This window comes from Typopeltis vanoorti, chromosome 3, assembly GCF_054136105.1.
Source record: "Typopeltis vanoorti isolate ZY-2024b chromosome 3, IOZ_Tvanoo_1.0, whole genome shotgun sequence".
Taxonomy (NCBI): Eukaryota; Metazoa; Arthropoda; class Arachnida; order Uropygi; family Thelyphonidae; genus Typopeltis; species Typopeltis vanoorti.
This window is the reverse complement of record NC_143551.1, coordinates 136,518,648-136,538,206: the sequence shown is the minus strand read 5'-3', so window position 1 is coordinate 136,538,206 and position 19,559 is coordinate 136,518,648. Positions and strand designations below refer to the sequence as shown.

Genomic DNA, 19,559 nt, shown 5'->3' with positions numbered 1-19,559 from the left:
TTTTGTACCTTCCGTAATATTTGTAATTTTAATATCCAGTGGACTTTTTTTTTAAATAAATCTGCACCTAGAACATTGTTGCAGAGCTTATAGTAAAAGTAGCATAGAATTGTTTCAGATTAAGAATGGGTAATAAAATCTTTTAATACAGTAAACAAACTGTTGAAAACAGTTTGTTTACTGTATTTGTTTACTGTAGAGACCAAAGTACAGTTTGTTGTATTATGTTTACTACAGTGAATTTTTTTAGAATAGCACTGATGTTATGGGACTTGGGTTGTGACTTTATAGTGAGAGTTGACTGCATCTGTAGCTTACAGTTTGTAATGTAAGCTACAGATGCTAAGAAATGTTAAATTTCAATTCTTTCTGTTGTAACGTTGATTGACTGAGACAAAAATAAATATTACAAATGGTGGATGAATTGATTTTTCATAACAGTCCAAAGAATGAGAGCTTACAGAATGTTTACATCAGTATTATGTACAGATTTAGCAGAACAGTTAATAATTTAATTTGCTGTCTAAAGAGTATTCACTTCACTCAGATTTACTGTCTTGACATTTGTGATTGTAATGAATAACAGCAATTAGCACCTTCCATTCATGGTAAAAATAACAATTCAAACAAACTAAAAATTGCAATATACATGCTTACTGTTGCCATTACATCTGTATAATTCTATTACATCTATGTAAACATCTATGCCTTTTGCAGAAATGTTACTTTTCATTTCATTTCCTCAGAAACTTCAGTTTTTTCCCCATACCTTCTCCAGTGAATCTCCTAGGCAGACCATTCGGTCAGGCCTGTTACCTTTTCCTTTTTGTTTCACTTGACCTTCTAGGTAGACTAGTTGCTTCAGCAAAGTTAATTTCAACTGTTAGTTGGTCTCCATTGCTAACCTCTAGTTCAGGTCTGGATACTTGCTGTTGTAATGTCATGTTTGTGCTGAGTTGAGTTTCAGGCTGATCAAGTATATCAGAAATTACATCATTATTATGCACAATTAGCTCACTTGCAGATGTTTGTACTCTATTAGGAAGTCTTATTTCATTTGGTACACACTACTTTTCCTTTAGTCGCCTTCTTCCAGTATATGCAGGCTTACCGTTGCTTCTGACATTTCTTTTTGTGTTCATCAGGGATATCTCACCCTTTGAAAAATCACAAGAGAAGTGATATTTTTCCATGAAATTAGTTCCAAAAATGATGTGAGAACCCGAGTTGGATGTTGAAGGAATAACAAGTAAGTCTTGCCAGACACAGAAGGTAATAAATTTCAAAAGGAGTTTTGAAATTTATTACCTTCTCTGTGAGGAATATGTCCAAAGTTAGAATCCCATCTGTTATTCGAGTAGGTTCCTCTAACATAGGAACAATTCCTGGTAATATGCCCAGCTTTGTTGCATCGAAAGCATTTGAGAGGATCTCTACGGTCCGTGAGGTATTCTCTCTTAGCCTGAGAGGCAATGGATATCTGTTGATTGACGTTCTCTGCTCCTTGTACCACTTTATCTAGATTAACTAATATGAGCTGATTTTGCTTTTCTACTTCCTGTTTGATCGTCTTGTTGATCTTATTCACTGTGGGGGTTGTGGTCTTCTTGAGACTTCATAGTGATGGCTGCCAGTTGTTTCACTACTTAATCAAGGCAATCCATCACTGGTTGCTGCAATCTCTTTACTTCTTGGTGAACTAGGGATTGCACTTCTTCCATTAACTTCTCCTTGTTGGATTGGTCTTCATTTGCAGACAGGTGATTATAGTTTATAGATTTCTCCCCAACAATTTTCTTCTTCCCTTTTTCTTTTTTATTCTCTTTTCCGGTGTCAACTAAGTTTAGGGAACAACCAGTCCCTTCAATGACATTCACATGGCCTACATTGGATAAGGAACAAATGTCTCCTATCATTTGTTCTCTTTCCTTGACAGCTTTAAGGCATTCTTCTAATGTAGTAATTTTTTTCTTTAGGCCATCTCTCTTAGCTCTGGCCTTACACCTTGATGAAACTGTTGAAATATGGCCCAATCCAAATGAGGTTTGTCTACATTGGATACATTTAAACTATTAGAAAGCATTAACATGCGATTATAAAAATCGGTAATGCTTTCTTTATCTCTCTGTGTGATCTTCTGTAGCTTCCATAGGTTTTGGACCAATACTCCTCAGTTTAGAAAATTGTGATATTAAAACGTCTTTGAATTTTGTGTACGCTAATGTTTCTTTAAGTACTGGAGATGAATACGGAAACGTCTTTGCTTTACCAGTCAATTTACTTCGGAGTAATATCAATAACTGGAAGTCGGTTATTGATAACTGACTTCCAGTTTGCTATTTCTCTGAGTTTTTCAACAAAAGAGAAAAAAGACAGTACATCATCCAATTCCTCCCCTGAAAATTGAGGAAAGACCTGCTGGGGGTTTACAGTTCAGAAGAACTCACTGTCCTCCATTCCCATACTGGACGCAAGAGCCATATTGGTTTATCGGTTACAATTCTAATTAATCAAAACTTTAAAATTGAAATTAAGTGAGACACAATTCCTTGCCTGATTCGTTTCACAACCTGCTCACCGCGATTCACTCAACTTTGTTACTAAAGTTTTAAGAATTAATCCTTCTTAAATTAATTTCGAAACTTAATCAATACTCATGAATCAACAATCCTGTCGACTGCACCATTTTGTTGTGACGTCTTTCCTCTTTGTTGTGTATTCTATTTTCACCTGAATGCAGTATTCAGTCATGAGACAGTCTAGGCGTAATCTCTATATGGGTAATACGGTATAAGAGTTAAAACAATAAGGGAGGTTATCGATGAGGTTGGTAATTCCCTAGTTCTTTCTGCTGATTGATTCCATTTTCAGACACAAAGAAAATTAATTTAGCTGTGCCACTCTGTGTCCATGGTTGTAAGAATAATGTTAAGGAATCAATCATCAGCAAGTATAATGCTACAGTAATCTAAATAAGACAGAACTTTCCTTAGACAAATTACTTTTAAGTTATATAGCAGTCGTGGTTCTCTAATCTTTCTTTACTTTCACATTAAATAGAGTTCCCGCTTAGATCCGAACTGTTAAAATGAGCAGTGCAATGAAATGAACTCAGGCAAGCACAAGATTCAAATTAAATAAAAACATTTAATACACTAATACATGAATTTACATTAATCAACGAAGATCTAAACATAACTAAAATGATCATGAAATAAAGAAGTTCTTATTAAGACAATAGCAACTTCACAGTAGAGTATACTCAGCATGGTTAAATTCTTAACATATAGATTTCTACCCTTAGAGTTATAAGTTTCTTAACACAACCTTTAGACAAAGGTTATCTATTCAATATACTTCAATTGTTAACTCTGCTTAGCCGTTCAGGATATACAAAGCACATATCGCTAAATACACTCGATCAATCAATCTATTACAGTAATTCTTAAGTCAGTTTCTAACTTATATCACATTCAAACTTGAACTGTCATTAAGGCAATACACTTCCTCTTTATTGTAATTACATTCACAAAAGACAGAAAGGATTTCCTTACCGGGATGGTTGATATACTTTGCTTATCATCATGTGTTCTGGAAAACACTTCCTTGTTTCTCAATAGCTTTCTCTCTTAGGTCACTTTAGTTCAATATGATCCAGATTCACCATAACGATCTTGTCGGTTCGGGAATATATGCCTGCTTCACTCAAAAATGAATATCCTTCAGATTTCCTTGGCAATCCCTGTTATGCCTCTCGTCCTTCACATTTATAAGATGAGGGAATAAGAATCAGGATACGAACAAAAGCCTGCAAAAGAGTAAGAGAAAAACAGAGAGAGCTCCCCTGTCTTTTCAACCCAGTTATCCCATTCGCGCCTCTCTCTTTTCCTTATTTAACAGCGCATGTCCCCTCCTTCCTTCTTCGTGCCAAAATCTGCTTCGTGGAAGTTTGTTAGCTCGGGATAGTAACTAGCACCAAAATGTGCGCTGGCAAATAACTTCGTAATTTCATACAGCATATAATTTCTGTTATACTGGCTATGTCCTTGGCGATGGTTTACATACTCAGACTAAGTTCTGAGTTCCCGTGCACATTTCACATAGGATATATATACTCCACAAAGAATTAATACAGGATAAATAATTAACAACTATTAGAACATACAATTATTTTATGATTATGGAATATACATTAGTAAGTGATTAATTTACTATTTGTCTGATGAGCAAATTTGGCTCAGGGAATGGCAGACTGTGTTAAATCCTGAATGAAACACTATTATATTATAATTCCTTTCATTCAGAATTTAACATAGTCTGCCATTAAAGGAATTTAAAAAGAGTGAGGAGGATTACAGTCAGGAATATTATATATGTATTTTTTTTTTTTAAATCATTTTTGGAGTTTGATATTTTAAACATGGTTATTGATGGAAATTATTCATGAGATCTTAATTTGGTTATGCTCTCCTGTCTGTTACATCTCTTATAGGTAGAGGTGTACATCAGATTATGGTGAGTTTTTTTAGTACAGATGTATATCTGATGACATTTCTTTAATGTGCATACCCTGGAAAGTGTTAAGGATGTTTTAGATTTGTTTGATATATGGAAGGGGAAGAGAATTTTTAAATTCTAGATTCCTGTTTTGAAATCTAGTCATGGATTGTTTGACTTTGTGTTTTAAATTCTGTGGTTTATTTGAATGCACTGTGAAAGAGATTAATGTAACAGATCTTTTGATACTGTTGGAACGTCCTACCTAACTGACTGTTCCATTTTTGTTGGTTTGTTAATCTTATCTTTACCTCTTTAAATTCTGTTTTTATTCATTAGTTGTTGATTGATGCTCATCTGAATATAAAGAAATTTATATTATACTGCGCCACCCTATATTCAGATTAGTCTAAATAATATAGAGGAATCAATCATCAACTATACTTATATTATCACTTTATCTTCAGGCCGAGGTTATTAATAGCTTTTAAGCTTCTGCAAAGGTCCGATTAATTTTATGAGTGGTGCAATGAAAGAAAATCAGACAAACACCAAGTTTAACTCGACAAAACAAAACATTTAATGAGAAATAGTACAACATAAACATACAAGTATAATTATCTGCAAAAGGTTATCCAATTAAAAAATTACATGAATTCACATTCAGATGTTAATAACTTCTCAATTAGGTTTGAGGATCATGACTAATGTTAACATTTCTTAATTCTTAAAGCTTTAGCATTTCCTTCACATAGTTCTCTCTATCTAATTAGATGAGTCATATTACAATTATATTAGCTCAGTTTAAAGTGTTCAGAATAATTACAATCCATTAACTATCAAACATTCACTTTTCAGTTCTCTATGCTCAGTCAATCAAGTTGAGAATAGTTGTTAAAAGTTTAAGCTTCCTAATGTTACTATAATTGATCTTATGACAGGCTACACTATATTCTTTCTCAGTCAGCTAACACTTAATAGATCAACATAATACTTATTATTTCGAGGGGAAAGTACTTCAGTACATCTTACATCCGACCATTAATTGACATAACATCACAGCTAAGGTCAAAATATATCCGACGGAGTTAACTGTTATTGCTTCACACAGGTTATAGAAAGGACAACTCTTACCAGTTTACTGCTTCTACACATCGAATTCGCATAGGCACATTTGAAATTCTTGTTGACTTTTACTTTATGGCAACACAATTCAAAAGAAATCTTCCTCTATAATAACTGAAGTATAGACACAGAAATGCACAAGTCTTGATGCAAGTGGTTTAAGTTATCTACTGATTCCTTATTTTCTTCTATGTATCAACGTCAGTTCTGCACTATTCTTCCACTAAACATTTGGAATTTATCGTGGTATCAGAACTTCCATAAAAATAAATCGAAATGCCTGTTAATTCCTGATCCTTCCTAGTCGATTTACGGCATATATAAATTCCCCCCCTCTGCCACTCGTTACCGCACTCTATGCTCTCTCTATGGCTTCTCCCTGTATCTTACTTTCGTTTTCCGATTAACTCTGTTCTCCTCTTTTCCACCAAAATCTGGTTCTGACCAGTTCAGCTCATAACAGCTCGCTTCTCCCCTTTGTATACAGTACTCACGCACTACCTAAAAATAACTCCATTTTCTTGACAGTGACCAATCAAATCTCATCAGCAAAATTGCTTAAATTTACTTTCACTTTCATTTACAATAATAGAAAACATATATCACAGTTCATTTAGGATATATTTACAAGTTATATAAAGAATTTATACAGAATAAATAACTAAAAAAAATTACAATTATTATTTCAATAAAAATTTAACAGTAAGTGTTTAATTTACAATTTACATAGGAGCAAACTTAGCTTAGGAAATACAATATATGTTAAATCATGAATGAAGTATTAATAAATAATAAAATTCTTCATTCACAATTTAACAAACTGAAAGGAGCTATAATGGAAGTCGTTTCCTGTATTGGTGGGTTTGATATGTTTTGAATTTTAGTTGGTTTTGGTGACATAATTTGTTGTTCTTTTCTGTTTTTAGGGAAGAGTTAATATAGAGTAAATATTGTTAGAAGATTAGCTAAACTATATGGGATTCATGGAACTGATCCCAAAGATGTTTTCCATGTGACCATGTGATAAGTTGGCTTAGTTATTGAATGTGGAATTGAGAAGGGAGCATTCAGATTTGCTTTGGAAATATTGGAGAGGGGTCTATGGCCTCAGCGGACTGCTTCCCTCCAAAAAAAAAACTCCGCTATTTGTTCATGGCAAATCTGCAATACTCTCTCCTCCATCACATGCCCAACAGCTGTTACAGCTGATATTCTTGTAATGAATAGCCTAAATATCATACATAATCTCTTTTGCTCTTTCACCCTGCAGGTTAAAATTTACCTTCTGAATTGGAAAGCACGTCTTGATTACCTTCCTACCCATGTCACTAAAGCCAGTTAAAATTCCAAATATATCAAACCCAACAAAATAGGAAATTATGAAAACTATATTAGTAATCATTCTACAATGTATGCAGTTATACTACAGACCCCCCCACACACACACAATACAACAAAGAATAATTCCTCGTCGTAATCACATTTCAAACCAGGCCTGTCCTTCCTCATTTAATAACTGTCATCATAGAATTCCACAGACAAAATGCCCCATCAACCCTTATAAAACATCCAATGTATGTTTCCCATACATCATCATCATCATCAAATTCCTGCCATGTACCCTCAAGGGGTATACAGGATATAATAGTACTATATGAAAAAAATTACAACATTATTAATTTCCTATCTACAATTTTCCTCCAAATCAGTCTGTTACTTGTTAAGACTCCAACATTATCAGATCTTATATTTCTATTGTCTAAAGCACTTTGTACCGTATCAATCCACCTATATCTTGGTCTTCTTCTGGGTCGTTTTGCTGCCAACCTGGCAGAGAACACTTGTTTTGCTAATCTTTCCTCGCCCATTCTGTTTAAGTGACCGTACCACCTGAGATTAGCTCTGCTAACGCATTCCTGGATGCTGACAATGTCAAGTTCTTTCCTAATATCCTCGTTTTTAATATGATATTGCCATTGATGCCATCTGTTCACGCCTCTAATCTTTCTCAGGACTCTCATATCTGTGGTCTCTAGTCTTTGGTCAAGTGTTTTACTTCTGACCCAGCTCTCAGATCCATAAGTTAAAAATGGTTTGAACACTGTCTTGCACACAGCTAATTTAGTGTTCCGACTAATTTCTCTCTTATTCCATATGAATTTATTCAATTGACTTCCCACCATACCAGCTTTGCTGATTCTGTTGTCTATTTCTATATTTAATTTACCATCTTTAGTAAAAATTGTGCCTAAATAGCTGAAATGTTTTACTTGTTCTCCATTCACAACACGGTTGACATTTTCAATCATTCTTCCTGTACATACCTATTTTCATTGTCTTTGTCTTTTTATTGCTGACCTTCATACCATATCTATTACAACAGCTATTCAATTTAGTCAGAGAATCTTGCAGACTTGTAACAGATTTATTTAGAAGTATAACATCATCTGCATAAAGCAAAGAGCTGACATTAACATCTCCAATTTTGATATCATGTTTAATACCACTTTCCTTCATAATGTGATCCATATAGATAATGAATAACAGAGGGGATAATGTACATTTTTGTCTCACACCAGATTTAACATTAAACCATCTTCCTGTACTTCCTTCAATTCTAACTGCCGATTAACAATTCAAATACAGACTAAGTATTGCTTGATATAATGTTCCATTGATACCATATAACAGTCGCGTATTGAATAGCTCCTCTCATGGTACCTTGTCATATGCCTTTTCCAGATCGACAAAACTTAAATACAGATCTTTGTTATATTCCTATGCTTTCTCAACTATTTGTCGTAAAGTGAAGATCTGATCCTGACAGCCTCTATTTGGCCTGAATCCAGCTTGTTCTTCACCAAGCTTTTCTTCCACAATTCTTCTCAACCGTTTCTCAAGTATACTTGCATAGATCTTGCCAGGAACACTCAGTGGGGAAATATCTCTGTAATTCTCACATGCAGTTTTATATCCCTTTTTATATATGGGTACTATGAGAGCTCTACTCCAGTCATTGGGAATTCGTCCCTCTGTCCAGGCTTTCTGAACTATGCAGCAGCCACTGCAAGACTTTTATACCACCATACTTCAGCATTTCTGGTCGAATATCATCTACTCCTGCTGCCTTTCCACATTTCAAGCCCTTTGATGGCTTTTTCTACTTCTAGTATGGATATGTATTCCTGACTGCATGCCTGGTCAGTGTTTTTTACCACTGTGCTGTCATCACTGCTTGTTTCATTTAGCAGTTTTTCAAAGTAATTACTCCATACTTCAATGATATCTTTTTCTCCTGTTTTCATGTCACCTTTATCATCTCTAATTCCTTTTACAGCACTCTTTCCTCCATTCTTAAGCTTCTTCAACAACCTCCAGAATATTTTGCCACCTTCTTGATATTTATTTTCTGTATTCTTGCCAAAGTCCTCCCATGACTTTTGTTTAGCTAGTTTTACACAGTGTTTAGCATTCTTGCATTTGTCTCTATATTCTCTAAGAGCACAAGCTGACTTATTTGACAGGAACTTTTGGTATGCTTTCTTCTTTTCCTTCACTGCCTTTTTAACTTCCTGTGTCCACCAGGGAGTTCTGATTTTTTTATCCTTACAGATAACCTAACCACATGCCTCTCTGGCAGAATCAATCAATGTTTTCTTCAGAGTTTGCCACTGAATCTCCAAGGTTTGATTCCTGTTCTCAAACTCTTTCATTTTTTCTTCAATAATCTTTGTGTATTTTAGCCTACAGTTCTCATCTGAGAGCTGCTCAACTCTTATTCGCTTTAAAACTTTCTTACATGTTATTCTTTTCAATATGAAATTCAATTTTATCCTGCTCAAGACTAAATAGTGATCACTTCCAATTTCAAATCCTCTGTACACTCTGGTGTCCTGCACCAGGGAGAAAACATCACTATCAACAATAACATAGTCAATGAGACTTTTCTTATTCCTAGCCTCTTCTCTCCATGTGAATTTGTGCACATTTTTATTTTGGAACATAGATATTGCATTAACTTTTGTGCATACATATTATTTACTAATTTATTTTTTGACTAATTATGTATTGCTGTATGACACCTATATTTGTATAATCTTCTTGTAATTTTATGTAGATACCACATCGCCAAGTTTTATTTTTATACATGCGTGTTGTATAATAATTTCTCTTTGCCTATTTATGTATGGCTGTAAAAATATTTGTTATAGTTTTAACTATATGTAGATACTGCATTCCTTGGCTTGGTGTCTTGTACATGCATTTTGTTTATTAACTTGTATAGTTAACAATTTCTGTACTACTGTATATTATCGCATATAATGCAAAAAATTTATGGTAAAAAATACTACTTAAAGTTACGGGTTTGCATTATATGCGGATCCTAAAAAATATAACATCTTATTAGACTTGCACACACACAATATATACTACCTAATGCCTATGCAACCAAATCTACTTGACCCACTCGCATTCAGCGACCAAGGGCACATCGTATCTGCGCATAAAGCTACTTACATTACTGGCTTTATGCGCAGATACGATGTGCACTCGGTCGCCGAATGATAGAGCACAGTTAGATATATCGGTTTAACCACAGTTCATTTTAAATATTATTCGTTAAACAAACCTTGCCTAAAAATGAGCCAAAAGAAACATAAACGTTCATGTTTTGAAGCAGAATTTAAATTGCGTGTCGTGCAATTTGCAGAAGAACATAATAACAGTGTTACTATGAGAGATTTTGATGTAGCAGAAAGTAATATTAGACTTTGGCACAAGCAAAAAGAGAGTCTTGAAAAACTCCCCAAAATAAAACGTGCCCGTCGTGGAGATGTAGTATCCTTTCCAGAACTCGAAGAAGAGCTAAATGAATGGATTTTGATGCAACGACAAAATGGCATTATAGTAACAAGAAATGCAATTCGTTTTCGAGCTCTACAACTCAAGAATGGTAAATTCAAGGACACACTAGGTATTTCATCTTTTCTTGCTTCGCCTGGGTGGTGCAACAGATTTATGGATCGCAAAGCATTAACATTACAACACCGAACAAAAATTGTGCAGAAGTTTACCAAAGCAGCTTGAAGAAAAAGTGGTCCTTCCATAAATTTATCATAAAATTACGGAACTGTCACAGATATGAACTTTCCCAAATTGGCAATATGCATGAGACACCTGGGAATTGAACAGCAAACTCAGTTGGTGAAAAGTGTGTCTTCATAAAAACAATGGGACATAAAAAAGCACATTTTACTGTTGTTCTAGCATGCATGGCAGACGGAACCAAATTAAAGCCGACAGTGATATTTAAAAGGAAAAAAATTCTGAAGCATATGAAATTTCCACCAGGTGTAATTGTTCACACCAATCAGAAAGGTTGGATGAATGAAGAAGGTGTACAATTGTGGCTGGATCAAATATGGAACATACGTCCAGGTAGCTTGTTATGTCAACAAAGCATGCTAGTCTGGGATATGTTCCGGGCACATTTAACGGAGGCAAGCAAAGAGAAAGCACGTGAGCTATGTACAGACCTAGTAGTCATACCATGGTCTAACTTCCGTTTTGCAGCCACTTGATGTCAGCTTGAATAAGCCGTTTAAAGATCATTTACGTGAAAAATGGAGAGAATGGATGTCATCTGGTTTGGTGAAGATGACAAAGGGTGGGAATTTTCAGACGCCTGAGATCACCCTAGAGACCAGCTGGGTTAAAGAAGCATGGAATTCGATACCATCTGAATGATTCAACGCTCATTTCTTAAATGTGGAATAAGTAATTCAATGGATCGATCCAAAGATCACGTCATATACGAAAGCGAGGATGATGCACAACAAAACTGATGATGCAATCCCTACAGATGACTTTATAAATGAAATGTTTGATGACTCAAAAGATGAAGAAGAATTTAAAGGATTTTGACATTTTGTTTTAAAATAAATATTTCTTTTGTTAATTCGGATTGTATTATTTATAATGTTATGGAACAAGATTAACAGATTGCATTATACGTGGGCATGGCATTTTAGGACTAGTTTTCAAACAAAATTTCTAGTTCGCATTATACGTGGATCGCATTATAGCGATAATATACAGTACTTTAACCTTCTGTGTTGCTGTGCCCTCTGCAGCAATTCTGTTTATATGTAGGTGCTGCTTTGTGGAACCTAATTATTCTACAGGCATATTGTTTACAATTATCCTTAACTGCTTATGTATAGTTGTAACCTTAGTATGGCACAGTATGACCTTTGTAGTTTTTCTGCCAAATAAACTATAAAACAAACCAAACATCAAACAGATCCACAGTTCATTCTTAAGATAACAAGTACAGATTGTAGAGATATCACTACAAGCATACTAACAAGAAAAAATCTTGTCTTTGTGTTTATTGAGATGTGTAAGTTTACTTAGAGCTGTGTCTCTTAAACTTTTTGGAGACTGCAGAATCCTGCATAAAAATATTTTTCGTGGACTCCCTGTGAAAATTTTTTATTTGGTCATAATTTTGTAATATCAATTTAATAAAATAGAAAAAAATACCTCTATTCGGTGACAGTTTTAGAAACTGTAATACATGTTATAAATTACTCTGGGGAACCCCTTACAAGTGTTCTAGGTTAGTTTTCTACAGAAAACACATTTAAGAAACACTTGACTTAGAGAGCTTGTTTTCAAAAAATAGTAAACCTCCACGAAAAGTATTTGACTAAAAAGGCCAAACACATGAACATTTCTAAAGCTTTAGAATGCTCAGATAATCCCTATATGTTGTATCTGAAACATTTGCAGTTCAGTATGTCGACTGTTGATGTATCAACTTAATGATTTCAAGAAATCCTTAGCACTTATTGATGTATATATATATGCAGTTTATTTATGATAAATTATCATTATTACTTGAACTACTTAGTTATATACAGTTGACCCTTGAACAACGCAAGGGTTAGGGGTGCTGATCCTCCACTCAGTCGAAAATCTGTGTATAACTTTTCACTCCCAAAAGCTGTTGTTGACTAGAAGCCTTATCGATAACATAAACAGTCAATTAACACATATTTTGTGTGTTATATATATTATATACTGTATTCTTAAAATAAAGTAAGCTTAGAGAAAAGAAAATGTTATTAAGAAAATCATAGGGAGGAGAAAAAACATTTACAGTACTGTACTGTATTTATCAGTACTGTAAGTTGACGTCATCTGGTATACAAGATGAATTGTCTGTGTTTCAGTACCTAGATCAATATTGTCTTATATGATACAGAACACTGTGCATGTTATATGTATTATCGATACTAGACATCAAAAATGAAAAGATAATGTGAAAAAGAAATTTATATTTAATTACAGGTATAAACAATTCATTCATTGATAATGAACAAGCAGCAGTATGATTGCTTTATGGTAGCCTTGCCTATCTGTACACTAATGAATGAATTGTTATAAAATTTTTATTTTTTTTATGCTAATTAATTAATTTATTAAATTTAACTAATTGAGTAATTAATAACAGTTAATTTTATGCAATTATGATTTAATACTGCATCTTTATGTTTGTTTACATTTTCTCAACTCTAAATGGCACCATCTACGGTCTGTAAGTGTTTGCTTGTGTAAGTTTTGATAAATTTTAACTTTTTATAATAGATTTGTGTATATTTTATGGTAGTAAATGATAAAATAGACTAGCATCTACATATATGTGTAGGCGTAGGTTTCTGTGGTTTAGCTGTTCATAAGAAAAATTCCGGTAATTCGACATGTTTATTAAGATAAATAACAATTAAAAAAAATAAAAAAAACGACAAGTTTTTTTTCAGTCATTTGACTTACATCTTCAGTGGTCAAAGGCAACTAAAAGTTTAAACACAAGAAATGAGAAATTACTCAAAATAGCATTGTTCGAACTTAGCATTGCATCGAATCTGCATTCGGATATTTAATTTAATGAACAGTTAGACGGCCACAACTGCATAGAATGAACTATTTTGAGTAATTTCTAATTTCTTGTGTTTAAACTTTTAGTTACCTTTGACCCCTGAAGATATAAGTCAAGCGACTTTCAAAACTTGTCAGGTTTTTTTATTTTTATTTTTTATTGTTATTTACCTTAATAAACATGTGGTCCAATTACTGGAATCTTTCTTATGATCTACATATGTGTGTGTTATGCATTTATAATATACCTAACTTTTTCACAGTTTTTTTGATATTTCTAAGCTATGCAGTCTTCTGCAAGTTTTTACAAATTGTCGTAAATCTCCCCAAAATTTTCTAATATATTTATTGAGGAAAAAAAAGGCTGTGTATAAATAGACCTGTGCAGTTCAAACTCATGTTGTTCAAGGTCAACTACTGGATATTTACAGAGTCATCTAAAAGCCTTAATCCAAATTATCAAGATAAGTTGATATTGCAATTTACTCAATTTAATCATTTGGCCACCATCACCTGGCATCAACAATTTAGTGATTGTTTTTGGTTGTCTTCTCTTTCATGAAGATCTAAATATTTTAGCTAAACTGCTAATTAGCACATCAAATTTTTATTTATGAAGCTATGTTACACCTTCTAATCTTGACTTATTATTATTATTATTATTACACAGGTAACTCCATGGAGTCTGTAAACTCATTGAGGGAGGACCTAAACATTATGCCTAGCACTATCCAATATTTGTTAAATATCTGCCATTTTTGGACACATTCGCATCATTGCAGCCCCAACTGACTGGCAACTTACTCCTTGCTCATTTTCCAAGGATGACTTCTGGTTTTCCCAACACCAGATCTGTTCTGAATAATTTCCTCTATATCTATCCTCAAAATGGGATCTTATCAATGCCTTATAAAGAGGCATAACAACCTGCTTATTCTGTTTGTCAGGTGTTCAATAACCAGCTAATCCAATGAACTGTTTTAGCCACTTTTGCAATATGCCCTCTAAACTTTAACTACCTATCAGCTAACACCCCCAAATCCCTGGCTTCATCGATTTTCTAGAGTGCATTTCCATTAATATAGTATGTAGCTGGTAATCTTTTCACTCCAAAATGCATAACCTTATACTTTGTTACATTAAATTGCACCCATTCTCCTTTTCCCATACTGCCAGTATATTTAAAATCATCCTGAAAATTTTAACAGCTTCATTGACTATTACTCTGCTCAATTTTGCATCATCAACAAACAAATAAATATTTTCCCTCAGATCATTTCCTATGTTAGCTTAGTCAGTAATGTGAGGAGCTGAAGGATCTTCCTCAGCCATAGCCAAGTTAGCCAGTCTTGGGCGTGGACAGTAGGATTTTTTCCCCAGTTTATCCTGGGGTTTTTCATCCCACGAAGCAGGCAAACCAGCGTTGAGAACTCTACACCACGGACATAGGATATACCGGGGAATAGGGCTGACCACCTTATCCTGTGAATGGTTTGAGGTCCAATGATTAATAAACCCTCAACACCACAAGGTAAAAAGAGAGAAAAGGAAGATAAGATCATTTCCTATATTGTTAATGTACAAATGAAATAGTATTGTGTCTGAAGTACAGAGTGCTGCAACATACCACTAATCACAGGCCTTCTACTGGACTCTACTCCTGAATAAACTGCTGTCTGTTATCTCTCCATCAATCCCACCCTCTTATCCACATTACCAACTTCATATCTATCCCCCATTTGCTGCAATTTATTTATCAGAATTCCATGCAGTATCTTGTCAAAACTTTTGCAAAGTCCAGCAGTATCACCATATACCCATTGCTTTTATCCAACTCAGCTGTCACTATATTATAAAAGGTAAGTTACTGAGGCATAACCTGCCCTTCACAAAAAAAAAAAAAAAAAAAAAAAATGTTTCCCTCTAGTATCCCATGGATTTTTCCCTTAACCAACTTCTCAAATACTTTGGTCACCATACCTGAGATAATAATCAGTTTGCTAATTTTCTACCTCAGTCTTGAAGCCTCCTTTATTCAATCAAACTATTCCCCACCCTCTTCCCTTTGAGACCTACCAGAGCTGCGACTTTAACAATTTGGTCAAAGACACTGGCAATTTCCTAGCACCTTCTTGTAATACTCAAGCAGATATACCATCTAATCCCATAGCTGCATTTACATCAAAGTTCTGTAATATCCTTTGCACCTCCAGTTCATTTATCTATTTCTCCATCAGCCTTTGCTTCTCTTGTTACTGTAATATCTCTTCCTGGATGATATACCCTTGCAAAGTGATCACTTCAACTATTTCATCTGTTTTGTTTACCTCCTAAAGCCTCCATTTTATGGAGGCTTTAGGAGGTAAATCAGGAAGATCAGGGGAAATTCGTATGAACAAACACCAAAAAGGCGTACAAAAAATAAGATAACACAAATCAGGCCTAGCATACCATACAACTTCCACCAGCCATAATGTACTCTGGCAAAAAACAAACATGTTTTACATTGAAAAAAATTGTTACATAAGGAAATTTAAAGAAGCTGCAAACATGCTTAGAATTCCAACGCAATGCAACAAAAACCAGGGCCTAATTCTACACCAAGTTTGGTCAGCATTGATAAAAAAAATATACCCAAGTCAGACCTCGGACAATGTGAATGTGACAGCATCCAACATTGTTCAAACTTACCATTGCACTGAATCTGCATTCAGATATTTAATTTAATGAACAGTTAGACGGCCACAACTGCATAGAATGAACTATTTTGAGTAATTCCTCATTTCTTGTGTTTAAACTTTTAGTTACCTTTGACTCCTGAAGATGTAAGTCAAACGACTTACGAAACTTCCTTCCTATGGAAAAAATCTCAAGATTCCTACATCCACCAAAACCACCTCATCATCCTCTTAAAAAAACCAGGAGTCTACAAAATCCATCACTCTTGCGGGATTTGCTACATAGGACAGACAGGAAGATCTGGAGAAATATGCATGGCTGAACACCAAAAAGATGTACAATACAAAAGAGAACAAAAATGGGTCTTGCTTTCCATACCACTTCTACTGGACACGATGTACTCTGGCAAAAAAACGACAATGTCGTACATAGAAAACAACAGTTATATAAGAAAATTTAAAGAAGCTGCTAATATATTAAAAAAACCCAACCCAATGCAATAAAAATCAAGGTTTAATTCTCCCTCAAGTGTGGTCAGCTCTAATAAAAAAATTTACTTCAATCTGAGCTCGGACTGTATGAACGAGAACAAGAACATGTGACATCATCCAGTATTGTTCAACGTCAATAACGTTATATATCTGCATTCTGTTATTTGAGTTTTATGAATAGCCAGAGGTTATGATTTGTATTTATTAATTCTCTTGTTTAAACTTTAAGTTATACTATTTACCCCCTGAAGATGTAAATCCTACGATTTACGAAACTTGTCGGGAACTATTATTTCAGTGTTTTATATAACTGAATAATAAAAAAATGTGATGTAATTACCGAAATATATCTTTTTATTCTCTAGTTTATCGCTTTTGCACTTGTGGTGTAATTTCTTTGACCAAAACAGGAGATTGTGACTGTCTGTTATGAGGATTGTAAGAAATACATTTTGGCATGGATGTTTGTGATCATCTTTAAGTAGTGGGAGTTCATCTCATTTTGTTCACACAAAGTGAGATGAACTTCACTTTGTGTGAACAAAGTGAAGTTCATCTTTTGGAGGTCTGGCATGGCTTGTAAAACTTCCATATTTGGTCTCTAGATCAGGGTTTCCAATTTTGTGAAATTATTTGTGAAATAAGCAGTGTCTAAACCATGAGAATATGAAGTGTTTCCATGTATCCTGTGCAATTCTATAGTCCTACAAACCTTCATGGTTTGTACGCTGCTTGGAATCCATTAACAGACACCATAGTGTGAGGAATAAACATTCATGGTGCCTACCTTAATAAGATGTAGGAGGACCTCCATTCCCTGTGATGACTGCAGCAATCCTATGGGGATAATTTACACAAGTGTACAATAACTATCAATTGGAATTTTGGACCATTCTTTCTGTAGGCATGTAATGAGGTCCTGGACCGATGTGGGGCAGACGTCCCTTGACCATGCCAAATGCTCTAGTTCTTCCCACAGATGCTCAGTCGGGTTGAGATCAGAGCTCTGTGACAGAAACCAGTCCAGTGTGGTGACATTCATGTCCACAAACCATACAGTAACAGCCTTATGACATGGTGCATTGTCTTGCAGAAAGGGACAATAGTCAGTTCCATTAGACATCTGCCATACACACACACAGACACACACCCATGTTGCAGGCCTATCTGTTCAACAAACAATTTGCTGAACAGATAGGCCTGCAACATGACATCCTATCACAATGCCTCTTTCAAAGTCCACTATTTCCCTTCTCACAGCCATTTCACCAGGACATAGTTGCCCTGAAATCTGGGGAGGTGAGTATGACAGACAATTGTTGCCATCTCGTGGTCTCTAACACTACGTGTTACATGCAGCACGTCTTTTTGTAAAACAGTAGGTGCTAGCAGAAAAAAATTGTGGATATAAAACAAAAAAGTTTTATATAGTAAATATCTTAACAAAGATGTAGTGAAAAATTCAGATTTCATTAAAGAATTAGCCTTATTTGCATACTAAGTAAATATTTCAAAAAATTGACTATTACAATCTAAATGCACTGCATTCATATGCTACATATCACTGTTAATAAAAGTTGCCGTATGTGCCATACCATTATGTGTCACCCCCCCCCCCCCCCCAAAAAAAGCACTTCATATACATATAAAAAAGTACATCTGTGAAGTATGCATTGCTTACTAAACGAAAGGAATAAAAAAAAAAATTATTTATATTGACTTAGCCAAAGTAGAGAAATTAAAGCTTAAAATATCACATAAAAGTATGTTTCATTTTCCACCATGAAGTCATATGACTATGTATGCATGCATATATTCATGGTATGTACACTCACTTTGCCACACAATTTGCAAACAAATGTTTGTTAATATTATCCTACCTCTTAAACTCTTTATTTTTGAACTCATGTTTTGATCAATTATAATATTAAAATCCCATATAGGAAAAACTTCATCATATATATAGCACTCATATTTAAGAATAAAATCCAAGACAGATTTCAAGATTTAATGGTAATGTTTGGTAATATTTTTACCATCAAAGATGCTTTCAGCTTTATTCAATCAGCTCATTAATAGCAACACCATTACTACAAAAATATCCAAGGCTCTTATTGTTGGTGTAATGATAAACACACACTTCATTAAGGAACTAAATTTATTAATACATCTTACTTTTTTATTTCACATCATTTGTTTGTTCATGTAGATGTCATTAGTAAAAATATCCACATAACACATGCCGTCTATGAAGTAGTGGGATGAAAACTCAAACTTTGGAACCTAGGACATTGTCTGGATGTGCAGCATTGGACTGGAATTATGTTGTTCCTTTGAATCAACTGACACTGATTTTGTAGAATAACAACAGAACTAATGCATTGCATCCATTGATCCTTTGGAATCTAGACTCCACAGTTTTTTTTTTTTTTTTAATCTTGCTGCTCCTTGTTGTCCTGCCTTTTCAGACATTACTTCTTCCCTAAAGACGTCTACAAGTTGGAAGTTCAGTTAAAAATAAACTTAATTTTATGTAGTAAAGTGTTTTTTCCCTTCTCCATTGAACCAGTAATATGGATGTTTATAGTGAATTGCCTTCTGTAATATACTAAAGTTGTAATGTTGAATCTCTGTAATATTGGTATTATCGTAAAAGGCATTTACTTTTAACAATTCTTCCATTACAAATGTCTTTCTTTGTTTATCCAGCCAGAGTGGAATCATTATTCTACTCTAGTGGCTTAGAGGTTGATGTATGAATGGTGGACACACAAGAGCACAAAGATAAGCAAATTTTTTCAATTCAATTAATGATGTTAGATT

At 34.3% G+C, this 19,559-nt stretch overlaps 1 protein-coding gene across 2 annotated transcripts in view; it reads left to right on the top strand.

The window, feature by feature from the left end:
• The window catches only part of LOC150108589 (E3 ubiquitin-protein ligase rfwd3.S-like), a 279,570-nt gene that overhangs the window by 99,629 nt on the left and 160,382 nt on the right, over window positions 1–19,559 (top strand). The window lies entirely within an intron of this gene.